Raw genomic sequence first — 10,768 nt, 5'->3', positions numbered from 1 at the left:
TTTGTATATTTCAGAGATTCTTTAGCAGAATTGTTTCGAAGGCTTCATGTTCCATGGGAATCCTTTGGGGACTGAGATTCCTCTGAATATTCACAACTCAGGGCCTGAGCAATGCACAGTTGACTTCCTTCATTGCTTTGTCTGTAGGGCAGGTAATAATCCCATTCCGTCTCCTCTTGAGAGCTTAAATCCAAAATATAGAGTGCTTTCAGGGGATCCCAACACATTCCTAAATGATACATTCCTCTTCCCTTCCTATACCCTCCTCTCTAATCCCTCCTACACTCATGCTCTGTTCTTCTCCCCTCCCTAAGGTTGGGCTTAGATCTAGTTCATAACTTACTCTAAGTGTATCATTTGTTTATTGTAAAGAATACTGGACATAGAGAATTAAAAAGACTCAGGTTCTCAAACTATCTCTACCATATACAGCATGACCTCAGGCAAGACCCATTATTTCTAACTCCCACAGTTATAAAATGGGGATAACAATAATAATGATGACAGTTTTATTTTGAGTAGCTCCTAAAACAATACATGCAAAATATCTGGAAGGAGGCATTCAATTCGTTTGACTTCCTATTAGCCAACCACCTGAATAAACCTTGAACTTGTATAGTCTCAGAATGAAGATAATTATAGCTACCCTGTTACCTTCTTCATGTCTAGTTATGGGAATCAGGACATAAGATGTGTGTTTAAAAAAAAAAAACTTTGCAAGTTGAAAACTACTAATAATATAAAGTGTCACTTTCCCTTGGCTCTGTGGAGTGAAGGATAACAGCTCAGGTCAGCTTTGCAGGGTGGAGTCAGATGTGGGCATTGCCCACATGTTCTGGATCTTTCCTCCCTCTCTCTCCCTCAGGATGGACTGCTATGTTGAAAGACTCTCCTTTCCGTCTGACATGATTTCTTTCTGCTCTGCAGGCTGTTCTCCAAAATGAATAATGACAATGCCATGTCTTCGATGAGGCAGAACACCAACACTAAATTGTGTCATCGCCTCTCTCAGGCCGTAAAGTAGCATGTGGTGGGCCCAGCATCCCAGTTAGGGGATGGCCACCCTGGTGCGCTGGACAGATCCAGCCTGTTGAATCCATTGCTCAGATCCCTTGGTAGCCATTTAATATTATTACTTTCTCTCCTTTTCTCAGAAATGTGCTTCCTCCTGTCTCCACATGAAGCATGAGTGGACTGGGAGAAGGCTGGGAAGACGAAGGGCTTGAAACAAGAGCAAAAGGTAGCAATGATAGCAACTCACATTTATAGAGTGCTTTACATTTCATAAAGTTCTCTAAAATATATTGTTAACTAAAATCATGCAAAGGAACATCCTAAGCCTCAGTTCTTCCTTGGCAGTGATGCCTACTTTACAAGGTTGAAAGGATTGAAAAATAATATATGTAGAGAGTGTGTCCAGAACTCATTCCTTCATCTAACGATGTTTGGCTCATGCTTCCTAGATGCTCGGCGGTGGGATAAAACAGGACACAGTTAGGCCTTCGCCCTTGTGGAGCCCATACCCTAGTGATGCAGTGAAGTATAGTAAGCACACACACACATGTGAAAGCTAGCAGATACTAATGTGAGAGTTGAAAGGAATGGTGATGTAAAGAGAGGTTATAGAAACACACTTTATTTTGATTAGGAAATCAAATGGTATTGGAAGTAGAGTGGAGAAAGGCAAAAGCCAGGATTGTTCTCAAGGTTCTAGATGGATCAAGTGGAAGGATCATGCTTCCAAAAGCAGAGATAGGGACCACTGAAGGAAATACAGGCTGGGGTATGTGGTAGGCAGCTTCTGTAAGAACTTCTGAAGATCTCTGCTTCCTGATACTCGCGTCCCTTTCCTCTAAGAGAGGGCCAGACCTATTGATGGCAGGAGTGACGAGATGTCACTTCCAGGATTGGTTACAATAAGACTAAGACTCCTGACTTGTTCGTTGTCTGTCTCTGTATCTCTGTCTCTGTATGTCACTCTGTCTTTTATCTCTCTCTTCCTGCCCCTCAGATTTCACACTGAGTGAAACCAGCTGTCATGTTATGAGTAACCTAATGGTTAGGTCCACAAGGCAAGATACTGATGTCTGGCCAAACCTGAGTCTCTCAATTTGCATGAGTGAGCTTGGAAGTAGATTTCAGATTTACCAAAGTAGCAAGCTTGCAAGCAGAACCTTCCTCAGTCAAAAGATGATTGCAGCCCCGGCCAGCACCTCAAAGTTGACCTCTTGAGAGATCGTGAGAAAGCTCTACCCACATCCCTACTCATATACCTGATCTAGAAAAACTGTGAGATAATAAATGTTTATTGTTTTCAGTCATTATAGATTAGATTCATTTGTTATTGAAATATCTGTTATACAATAAATAATTCATGCAGGGTTTTAGTTCATTTTGGAGCTTTCTGTTAGAGGCACGTGAGAGACATCTAAGCATTAGCTGTTAGGCAATGTGGTAGGTGTGTCCGGAGTTTATCTCCCAAGAGCAAGCATAAGAGCAGCAGCTAGAGGTCAGTGGCAAGTAGTAATGGAGGACAAGAAAGCACAAGACACGGAGGCGCCTCTTAGTAGGGTAACTTTCAAGGAAAGGGAGAAACAAATACAGTGTGAGCTTCTTCCCAAAAGAAGATAAAAGAAGAATTCAAAGAAAGTTTATCTTTGATTTGTTTTGTATATGTACATTGAAGTAAAAAGAAATTTAAAATTTAATCAATTGAGGAGGAGTAAGAAAGAATATTTATGTTGACAGTAGAATTGTAATTTACAAAGAAGGCTGAAGGTAAAGAAAAATGAGAGGATAAAATAAAATAAGGCTCTAGGGAGAAGAGGAAAAGAGGGAGTGAAAAGATCTAGTGAAAGATCAGATGGTCCAAAGGGAAGCACATTGATTGAGTTATTATGTAGCTATTTAGCAGGGTGTAGTAGAATAAAACAGGATTCATTTATTATGGCACAGCTTCTGTGAGTCAGGAGTCAGGAACGGCCAGACGTGGATTCACTGGGTCCTGCTCAGGTTCTCACGAGCCCGCAGTCAAGGCTCACCTGAGCTGTGTTCTTTTCCACACCTCCAGGTGTTCTTTCAAACTCAGTAATTGGTACAGTTCAGGCTGTGGTTGTAGGAGTGTGGTCTTGTGAGCCAGGGCTTGCTTTCAGCTCCCTGATACTACTTGCTATTCCTAGACACATGGCTATGTCACAGTCTCCCACAACATAGTAAGTTACTTCTTCCAGGTCAGCCGGAAAACATCTCTAGTCTGCTAAGACAGTCTCACAGGAAAAAAAAAAAAAAAAAAGGCATCAGGAGATGACTTTCCTACCACCTTTGCCATATTCTACAGGCTAAAAGCAAGTAGTAAATTCTATTACTTTCAAGGGAAAGGGATCGTACAGCAACATGACTCACTGGGAGGTGAGTCCATTATAGGAAAGAAAAATAGGGGGAGATACAAATAACTCATTTAACATGGTCTGTTGCTGGGGAGTTTTTTTTTTTTTTTTTTTTTTTTTTTTCCCAAAGAGTACTCATGATGGCGGACAGCACACTCTCTCAGCCACACAGCTATCAAAGTTCTGGGGAGGCACTCCCCTTTCCTCCTACTGGTCCCTAGTGTCATTACCTCCATTATATAGGGGCACCCGTTCTTAATACCCGTGTCAAGGAATGGGACTAACAGTGAGTTTCAGAGGACACCTATTTTCCTGCATGCAATTCTTTTCAGAGATGCAAGTTTGTTACACAATGTAACCAATTTTGGCAGGGACTCTAGAGAGATACCACGTAGTATGAAATAAAGACAAGAAGTCCAGAACTTCAACTGACTATGTAAACATAGTCATACATAGACTGAAGCAGCACAGTATCTGACAATAGCTTAGATTCTCATCAGTGAGATGATGCCTTTGAAGTACCTTGCTGGTTTTCAAATGATGTTTCTCAACCTTTAAACTTTTATAGAGGTTCCTTAGGATTTCAGCAAAGTGTTTCCACCAGAGAATAAATATTTCAGTTTTCAGAACAATCCATTGGTTCATCTATTATTCATTATCTTTTTGCCATCTCAGGGTTCTTGTGTAAGATTTCTATGAAAATGAAGCTCAGTCCCTTCTAATTCTTCAAAATAGTGTGAATATCACAGAGGTGGTTAACTTCCAGGGTCTCTGACTTTTCTGAATCCATGAGACACAATGTTCTATGGAGATTTAAAACAAGGTCTCTTGGAATGTTCTTGAAATGTTCTTGGGTCAAATTCTGACTCTAAAACTTGGGACCTGGAGCAGGATTTCCTCAAGACTCAATTTCCTTATGGAGGTGATAATAGAATTCCCACATAGGCTAAGTGTGAAGATTTATTTTGAGTGTTAAGATTAACTTTTCTGAGACTTAATCCGTGCAACTTCAACTTGGTCCCTAAAATGTTCAATATAATTCAGTTACTTACATTTGAATTCTTAAGAGTTGTTCATCCTGGCAGAGCATTGAGAGGACAAATCAAGTTCCAGCCTGCCAAGTAATAAGAGATACAACTCTGAGGCCTTGATCTCAACTCTGTATCCCATCAGGGGGAGGGGTTGGTACTTCCACAAACATGAAGGCCAAAGTGGTAAGTCTTGCCATCTGCCTACTGTATCATATAACTACAACCACACGGCAGGATTCCCGGTCACAGGAGAGCAGGGTTTCTCAACCTCACACTATTGATCTCTTGAACAAGATCATTCTTTGTTATAGTGGCTGCCCTGTGCCTTATAGGATGTTTAACAATGTCTCTAGTCTCTACTTACTAGATGGCAGTTACACTTCTTTCCCAGTGCAATGTCTCCAGACTTTGCCATATGTCCCCCAGGCAATATTGCCCCTGGTCCAGAATCATGACACCAGGTGAACATCAAGTCAAAAAGTGTTGAGCTGATAGAATAAGGCTGTGGACAAGTGCTGCCCATAATACTTGGATCCCCACCTTGATTATATTAGGGGACTGGTTTTGTTTCCCTCATTACAATATAAAATCCCCACAAACCATGAGTAAAGGATTCTGCAATGGCAGGATAACAATCTACCAAAGATATCAGTTTCTAATACCTAGAACCTATAAATATTAACTTGAGTGGAAAAAAGAAGTCTTTTGAAAAGATCGTTAAGGATCTCAAGATGGAGAGATTTTCCTGGATTACCTCAGTGGGACCTAAATGCAATCGATCACAGACATACTGATAATAGAATGTTCAAGAAGCAGAAAAGTAGAAGCCAGAAGACAATGTGACCAGAGGCAGAGTGGAGTGATGTATCCACACGCTAAGGAATGAAGGCAGCCACCAGAAACTGGAAGAGAAAGGAGCAGATTCTCCCCTAGAGCCAAAGGAGAGGGAATCAGCCTGCAAACAACCTGATTTTGACCAGTAATACTGATTGGACTCCAGAATTATTATTTTAAGTCACATTTGTTGTTAGGGCAACCATAAGAAAATCATACAGGTCCTATCCTAGAGTGACTTTGGTCCTGGTATCTTCCTGTATGCCATTGCTGCTCTCATCTCTGAGATTTCCTTAATAAATTCTGCTACACTAACTAGTGCATGTAATGCCTGGACATTTCCCTTGATTTGTCTGACCCATTCGTGAGCAAATACTCTTTTATTGCCTATTATACCTCAGGCTCATAGGACCCAGCAGTGGATACAATTGGTCTTATTTCAGGCAGGGATAATAGTTGTAGGAAAAGGAGAAGAAGAGAAGAAGAGGTAAAACAAAATGGAAGATAAACAAAACTAATACCAGAATATAACCACAGTCTAGAAATAAATGCAGATATGTTGACCAAAACAACACTGAAATGATGTAGGGAAAGATACCTTTTTGAGAAATGATGCTGATTCCTTAAGATTCCTTTTTCCCTGTCATAGGAATAACTGGCAAAGATTTTCTCCCTTTCTGTAGGTTCTCTCTTCACATTCTTAATTGTTTCTTTTGCTATGCAAAAGCTTTCTAATTTGATGCTATGCCATTTATTAACTCTTGGCATTATTTCCTAAGCTTTGGGGTCTAAAGGATTCATATTCAAAATATACAAAGAACTCAAAAAGCTTAACAACAAATAAACAAATAAACCAATTATTAAATGGTAAAATTAACTAAATGGACACTTCTCAAAAGAAAAAATACAAATGGCCAAAAAATACATGAAAAAAATTCAACATCATTAGCAATTAGGAAAATGCAAATAAAAACTACACTGAGATTTCATCTCACTCCAATCAGAATGGCAGCTATTGAAACACAAACAATAATAAATGCTGGAGAAGATACAGAGGAAAACAGAATACTTTTACACTGTCGATGGGACTGTAAATTAGTACAATCCTTATGGAAATCACTGTGGATATTCCTCAAAAGACAAACATGGAACCACCGTAGGACCCAGCTATACCACTCCTTGGTATTTATCCTGAAGAAGTAAAGTTATCTTACTACAGTGATACATGCATAACCTGTTTATAGGAGAACAAGTCACAATAGCCAAACTATGGAACCAGACTAGGTATCCATCAACAGATGAATGGATAAAGAAAAAGTGGTATATATACACAATGGAGTTTATTCAACCATAAAGAAGAATGAAATTATGTTATTTACAGGAAAATGAACAGAACTTGAGAACATTATGTTAAGAGAAACAAGCCAAACTCAGAAAGTCAAGTGCCAGACTGTATGTTCCTTCATATGTGAAAACTAGAGAAGAGACAGGAAAAGAAAGGTGGTGGTGGTGGTGAGATCCCATGAAAATTGAAGGAGATCATGAAATAGAAAAAAGAGAGCAGGAGGATGTAAAAGGAGAGGCAAAGGAGAAATCATGGGGAATGATGTCAGCCAAATTATATTGTTATATTATGTGCACGTACAAATACGTAACAACAAATCCCAACATTATGTACAACTATAATGGACCAATAAAAATATGGGGAAAATAATTCCTTTTCCCACATCTCACATGGTCTCAAATCAATTCCAAATGGATTTCAGATCTGTATCTATGGGTTCTCTATCCATGGATTCTCCCAACCATGATAGTAAATATTTTGAAAATACAATTGCTTCTGTACTGAATATGTACAAACATTTTTTTCTTGTCACTATTCCCTAACCAATACAGTCTACTTACATAGACTTTGCATTGCTTTAGGTATTATAAATAATCTAGAGATGACTTAAAGTGTGTGGGAGGATATGCATGAATTATATGGAAATACTAAATCTTCGTTGTATGAGGGAATTGAGTATTTGTGGATTTTGGTATCCCACTGAATTCCTTGAACGAATCCCCCATGGACATAAAGGGACAACTATATTCTGATTTAGACTTTTTTTGTATCTGTTTTTCAGTGTTGGGAATTGAACCTAGGGTCTTGTGCATGTTAGACAAGTGATCTACCACTGAGCTACATCATCAGGTCCCCAAACAAACAAACAAAACCTCCCTGTCTTCTGTGTGAAAGATGAATTGAAGATGTACTTGCCTCTAAATGAAACCCTTAGCATTGTAAGGGTTAAGTTCATTTTCCTATTGGAAAATAGCTTCCTTCTTCCCAGCAGGAGGCAGTGGAATAATTTTGCAAAATCTTCCCAGTCTCACTTCTCACCACGTCCTCTGAGGCTTCTTTGCTGAGAATCCACTTCATCTACCATGTATGGGACTGTGGGAGGGAAGGGTCATCTTCTTTAGACTGCTTCTGAGGAGGCTATTAAAAAGACAGCTTTACAGGACGTTTATAGTGTTCCTGATCCTAGAGGGCAGGCCTGCAGGGTCTGGCAGGGGAGAGTGTTTGCGTGTGTTCTGGAAGAAGCTGCTATCTTCAAATCCAGATGGCCCATGATGTCACTGGGAAAAAACCCCGAAACATGCTACAAGAAAGAACGTTTTATGGCTCCCCGTGTAATGTTCCCATGCACTGAACTTGAGGTGGGGGAGAAAGGAACTGAAAGGCCCTTCTGCTCCCCACAGCCTTGCTCATCTGTCACACTGGGCTGCAGGGAAGGAAGGGCAAGATGAAGAAAAGGCACTAGTGGGAAGAGAGAAAATAGAGAAAAGACAAAAGGAAATGAGAGCCAAAGTTCTCTCCTTCATACTGCCTCTGTGTCTCATTCAAGGGTCCTTAACACACTGGAGTTCAGCTCTTTGTTTAGATTAGTGACTCTTCCGCTAGACTATGTTAGAGATCAGCATCCCTACCTTATATGTCTCTACCTCAGAATCCAAAGCGATGTCTGTTACATAATAAATGTTCAATAAATATTAAGAGTGGAGTTCCTCATTGGAGCTACATTATTAAAGACCATAGCAGCAAGAATCGGGAGAAAGAAACTAAACTTTTTTGGGTGTTTTACATGTTTCTGTTGCTATTATATGAGAAGAAAACTGGAATTTAGAAACTAAATCATGTACCTCAGATGAGGAGCAAGGACAGGCAGCGTTCAAGTCCATACCTGATTGACTCCAAAGCAATTCCCATTAGTATAACACACTCCTCTAATAAAACTCCCACTCTGCATTTTTCATTAGCCCTAACACAAAGCAGGGGAGGAAAATAGGCCATGTTTGGGAAGCAGCGATCCGAGATTCACTAATTCAGTACTGATTACAAACAGAATCTGCTATAACAGTGTGTCAATACTTTAAGGAAAATTTACTGACATTTTTTTATAACTTTCCAGCCATTTCCCATGAATTTAAAGCAAGTTTTAAAGATCCTAAGTTACTCAAGTAGTAGTTTATGTAGTGAAAAAAGATAGCTTACAGGGAGAACCAATTCTCTTAGATTAAAGAAAACCCATGTCAACTTTGATTTTTTAGCTAACAAAGAAAGAAAGGTGGGGAAATGAATAATAAGAACTGGGAAATGTTCAAGAGTGGCTCTGTAAATATTTTGAAGTCAAATTAGATGGAAATGCTCCCTGACTTTTATTCTCTTACTGCAAAATTACCAGTGCAAGTGCCTGTGGGTAAGAGCTGAGCAAGGTAGAGGTAGATAGCTTGCCAATCCAAGCTTGTAAAAGTTTACAGCTGAATGTTGTTCAGAATCTTGATTTTAGGACTCTATACTGCTATCTCATCAATTTGTCTCACTTCATGTCCAAGACAAGCTGGACCACAAGGTAAATAAACTTGCCATACTTCTGACAGGTTAATGTCAGAAGCAGTAGAGTGAAAATTTTGGGTCCTCCACTTAAGACATCTTGCCACTGCATCAAGAGAAGACAAGTCCCCTTATCCCTGCAGCTCGGCTCCTGAAATATCAAAGCAATCATTAGAGCTAGTCTGGAAACAGTGATCAACAAAATTTCTACTTGTACTCAGCTAACAAGTCAAGACTTCCTCAATGTTTTTCCCAGGTAGAATCGAGAAGTGTAAAAGGTTTTGAGAGCTGTTTCCTTCCTCCAGGCATAGCAGAGGACTACCAGGAAGTAAGGGGAAATTCCAACAAACCTTTCTTCAATCACTAGCATGCCACATACCTACATTTTTTTGTGATAAATTTGGTGTGATAGAACTATCTGATGATTTGGCATCAGAATTCTTTCTAAAGAGGAAGCTCTATTTGGAAAAATGTCTTGCTCTGTGTTTGGAATTCAAAGTAAGCTATTAAGGGACTATGTATCTCTGGGGTCAAAATTTTCTAGAAAAGGACACCATTACTCTGCTTTGAATAAGAATCATGAATTTATTTCTTAAAAGAGGGAGGTGGAAGATAAACAAAGCAGGAAGAAAATAGGTGTCACATGGAGTAATAACCAAACACAAAACAAAAAGCATTCTAAAGGTTTTCCTGAATAAATTGAAGCTGATTTTAAAATTTATATGAAAATATAAAGGATCCAAAATATCCCATAAAATTTTAAAAGTAAAAAGAAGAAAATGTTTGAAAAGGTGCATTTCAAGAATTTCTACGAAGTTGCCATAATCAACACAGCAGGGAACTGGCACAATGATAGGCCCAGATCAATAAAGGACAATGTCAAGCCCAACCAAAAAAAGAAAAAAAAAAAATCTTCCAACCTAAATTACTAAATTTAGAAAGTTACCCTTCAAAATAGAAAGAGAAATAAAGACCTTGCAAAATAAGCATAAACTAAAGGAGTGCATGACCACTAAACCAGCATTATAAAAGATACCTCAAGGAATCTTATGCCAGAAAAGAGGAAGCAAGATAACACAGTCATGAGAGTATGAAAAAAAATCTCCCTAGAAGGGCTTTCCATTACTGTGGCAAAATACTTGAGTAAACAACTTGTAAGGAATAAAGATTTATTTGGAACATACATGCATGCATGTATAAGCACATACGCACAGAATTTATTTCAACCCAGCACTAAGCTAATTTTCTATGTACTGAATGCTTATATCTTCCCCAAATTCCTATGTTGACCCACTAATACCCAGAGTGATAGTATTGGAAAGTGGAAACTTTGGAAGAAATTAGGAGATAAGGGTGGAACACTCAAAATGAGATTAGTGCCATAAGAGAAGGTGTCCTGGTGAAAACCAGGAAAAGGGCCAATATCTGTACTTGACCTTGGTCTTTTCATCTCTTAAATCTCTAAGGAATATATTTATGTTGGTTATGCCACCCAGTCTATTATAGTTTTTTTATTATAGAATCCTAAAATGATTTACATGTTCCTCTGTGGAATAAATGAAGTCTTTTCAACAGACGGTACTGGAATAACTGGATATTAACATAGAAGAAAATCAGCTTTTACTCCTGCCAATAAAAGT

This window comes from Sciurus carolinensis, chromosome 1 (genome assembly GCF_902686445.1).
Source record: "Sciurus carolinensis chromosome 1, mSciCar1.2, whole genome shotgun sequence".
Lineage (NCBI taxonomy): Eukaryota > Metazoa > Chordata > Mammalia > Rodentia > Sciuridae > Sciurus > Sciurus carolinensis.
The sequence above is the reverse complement of the archived record's forward strand: the minus strand, read 5'-3'. Positions refer to the sequence as shown.